The sequence below is a fragment of the Onychostruthus taczanowskii genome, unplaced genomic scaffold (assembly GCF_017590055.1).
Source record: "Onychostruthus taczanowskii isolate IOZ18803 unplaced genomic scaffold, ASM1759005v1 scaffold36, whole genome shotgun sequence".
Taxonomy (NCBI): Eukaryota; Metazoa; Chordata; class Aves; order Passeriformes; family Passeridae; genus Onychostruthus; species Onychostruthus taczanowskii.
The window spans coordinates 1449266-1453503 of NW_024501015.1; positions in this window are offsets into that span (position 1 = coordinate 1449266).

Below are 4238 nucleotides of genomic sequence, written 5' to 3' on the forward strand. Positions count from 1 at the left end.
GTTAGTTGAGTTCTGCAGAGGTTTCTTGTCATTGTCTCCTTTCTTATACCAAACCACAAATGGGTTTCAGGCTGTCATTTTGTGATTGCTCTGTGTAATGGTGCTGTCCTGAAAAAAAAAAAAAAACACACCGCAAAAATCACAGTTGTGCTTGCTCCAATACTTCTCACTCTGGCTGAAGAAAATACTCAGGTTAAACATAACTGGGTAGTGCTAGATCATGTAAAATTGAGATCGTGATCAGTTATGATATCCTCTTATAGCCTGGTTCCTACTTCTTTGCTAGGAAAGAATAAAACTCATACTTTGTTAATTAGTATTATATTACCTGCAAATTAATCAGAGTAATTGTATTAAATTGAATAAAACAAGTACGGTACCTGCAAAAAATCTGTTAGCATTGCAAGTGATTTTTATCAGTTCAGCACAAATGGATTCTGCATGCTTTGTGGTAATTCTAGATTTATGGTGCCGTTCTCCTTAAAACTGTGTGACAGTTTCTTAGCAATAGATTATAGTACATTTAGGACTACACATATGTTGTCATAACTTGAAATGTAACTAGAACTACATTTTTCCTTTTACTGCAAATTATCTTGCTTGCTTACCTGAATTGGGCTCTTGCATCATAAAAGATTGTACTCCTTTCTTATTCTAATCCCTTTCTCCAATATCCTCAGTATTTTCCTTGCCATTGGTGTCCCTCTCTGTTTAATATGTCTTCTCAAAATGCCGCCTTTTATTCAACTCCTGAATTTAGCTGCTCATGTTAAGACCTGTCTACTCTGCTGACAGAGGCTTTTAAACTTGGGCTAGTAGCCAAGCCATATGCCCCCAGATTTGTTTCTGAGGTGCCTCTCCTGAAGTGAAAAGTTGCTGCAGAGACCTACTGCACCTTAGAGGCTGAAGTGCAATACCATGGCAGTAGGGCTGTGTGGTTCCTGGAACAAAATGTCACAGGACCAAACAGAACCATGTTTTTCCCTCTAGGATTATGAAGCTGTGACTCTACCAGCTCAAGGAGTTGTGTTTTCTTTTGCAGAATCAATATCCAGATTAGCTCTTGTGGGGTTTACCTGACTGATGTATACTTTCACAAGCAGTTTCCACCTGACAGTGTTTTCCTATTCTCCTAACCTTTAGTTGTGACAACACTTGAGGGCATGCAGCAAAGGAGCCAAAAGTGTTTGGTAGTACCTTCATCTCAGCAGGACCAGGAAAGAGTTGCAGAGGCTTTCTGCTTCATTCCTGCTGCCTCTTGGGCGCAATCCCAGCCATCAGTTTGGGTAATACCACATCCTTTTGAAGTTTAAATAGAAAACTTCCATGTCCCAAAATGCCTGTCAGGAACTCCTGACATTCTGGACTCTGATTTCAAATAAATGATAGATGGTTTAAGCTAGAAAAACTAGTAAGTTATGCCAAGCAAAAGCAAAACACTTGTCCCAAAAAAAAAAAAAAAAGCCTGCAATTGTTCCAGTCTGATGCAAGTAGAAATGGTGCTCCTCTTCCTTGTAGAGTGCTGCAGCATTTGTAAACTCGGTGAGAGAATTGGATATGATTCCCAGGACTCCAGATGGCACCTGCCAGATGGAAGTTCATATTGTCTTAAGATGCTGGCACTGATGCCATGGTGTTCGAGAATGCAATAACATTTTGTGATGGATTTTCTTACTAGATAAAGTAAGTGGTCAAGTACTTGCATGCATTGCAATGTCTGCCAAAATATTTTGATCTGGTGAAAAGGTCACCCTTATGGGGATGGGATGGCAGAGTTTGGTTTGTTTTCCTTGATTGAATGTGTAAATCCCTCAGATTTGCTTAGACCAGAGGAGGCATCATTGGCTTCTATATACAATTTCTCCTTCCCAGAAATGTTATCCAGGTGTATCTCTGCACAGAGTTACAATTTTAAATGTGTATGCAGTTTTGCTCCAGAATCTTTGTTGAAAAGCACTGGGCCTTGTTGCCTGAGTTTCTATAAGCAAGTTCAACAATCAAGAAGTTCTGTCTTTATAAAGAAAATGGATGTTAAAGAAACTTAGAATCTAAGAATCATTTAGGTTGGAAAAGACCTTTAAGGTCATTGAGTCCAAACACTAACCCATCACTGCCAAGTCCATTGCTAAACTGTGTCCCTAAGTGTCATATATACACATCCTTTAAATACCTATAGGGATGGTGAATCTACTGCTTCCCATGGGCAGCCTGTTCCAATGACTGACAAGCCTTTCAGCAAAAAAAAATTCCTAATATTCAATCTAAAATTCCTCTGGTGCAGCTTGAGGCCATTTTCTCTTGTCATGTAGCTTGTTTGGGAAAAGAGACTGACCTCAGCCTAGCTACAACCTTCTTTCAAGCAGCTGTAGATAGTGACAAGACCCCTCTGAACCTCCTCTTCTCCAGGCTAAGCAACCCAGCTCCCTCAGACACTCCACACAGGACTCACTCTCCAGACCCTTCCCCAGCTCCGTTGCCCTTCTCTGGACTCGCTCGAGTACCTCAATGTCTTCTCTTGTCATGAGGGGCCCAAAACTGTACACAGGATTTGAGGTGTGGCCTCGCCAGTGCTCAGTACAGAGTGACAATCCCTGCCCTGGTCCTGCTGGCTGCACTATCCTTGATTCAAGCCAGGCTGCCATTGGCCTTCTTGACCACCTGGGCTCACGCTGTGCCCACATTCGCCTGCTGTCCCCAGGTCCTTTTCTGCTGGGCCACTTTCCAGCCATTCTGCCCCAGCCTGTAGCGCTGCATGGAATTGTTGTGACCAAAATGCAGGACCCAATATTTTGCCTTGTTGAACCTCAGACCATGGGCCTTGGCCCATCGACCCAGCCTGTCCAGATTCCCCTACAGAGCCTTCCATCACTCCTGCTCACCTTAGTGTTGTCCATGAACTGACTGAGGATGCACTCAGTCCCCTCATCTGCATCATCAATAAAGATGAACAATAAGGAACAGGACTGGTCCCAGTGCTGAGCCCTCTGGAACCTCTTGTGACTTACCAACAACTGGAGGTAGCACCATTCATCACCACTCTCTGGGATTAGCCATCCAACCAGTTTTTTACCCAGTGCACCTGTCCAAGCCAAGAACAGCTGGTTTCTCTAGCTCTGGGAAATCATAATGAAAAGAAGATGGTGGCAGGTTTTTTTCTTCTTGATAATTTCTAGATGAAATCATTTCAGTCAGGAGTACTCTCTTTTTTTAAGAAAGTCACTATTTATTATTATATTCTTCTAGAGCCCGCTTTTCCCCTTCTGTGTCCATCTCTGCCCCTGTGTGCTGGATGGGCCTGGGATGTGCAAAGCATTGAGATGCTGTCCTGGATGGACCCTTCACTTCTACATCAGAGTTTGCCATGCATAATGCTGGTCTTAACACTGCATAACTATTCTATTTTATTAATAGAATCATAGAATGGCCTGGGTTGGAAACTTTAAACATCACGTAGTTTCAATTCTCCCACTGTAGACAGAGGAATTTGTCTTGCTTTCACTAGACCAAGTTTCTCAGAGCTCCATCCAACCTGGCCTTAAATGCTTCCAGGGACGGAGCATCCATAACTTTTTGGAGCATTCTACTCCAGTGCCTCACCACCCTCACAGTAAGGATTTTCTTCTGTTCCATTCTCTTCCCTGTACTCACAATTAATTGAATAAAAATTACACCATTATTTTCATGAAATGTCAAGGGTTTGTGAGCTACAAAAACCACTTTCAAGAAGACAAATCAAAAAGGTTACAAGTGGAAACAGGGTTTTATTTTCCTGAATCTGTTTCAGAGTTGATGCTCACAAGTATTAAAACAATGTGCATGTGTGGTCAGGCAGGCTTGTAGCATTTCAGAAGTCTCTTGCATTTGTTGCAGAGGGTGTTTGAATTGCTGGTGTTAATTAACATTAATATGTCTAGTCTGAGGGTTTACTTGTTGCATTACTCTTGAATGTAACATTTTGATTGCTGCTTAATTCCATATTGTTGACAGATCAATAAAGTGTTTTGATCCCAATTTGGTTTACAGCTCTGTGGACTGAGCAGGTGTTCCCTCCAAAACTCAGGAAAACCAAGAGTTTAAAAAACCTCAGCTACATATCACTTAAGAGTACTGTATAGAAGGCAGATATTTAGAGACTGATAACAAATCACTCTGGCAATGTTCTTCATATCCTTGAAATTCAGAATGACTGTTGATCTCTCCCCCAAAAAGGCTTATTTCTTGAGTGGTCTTTAGAGGAA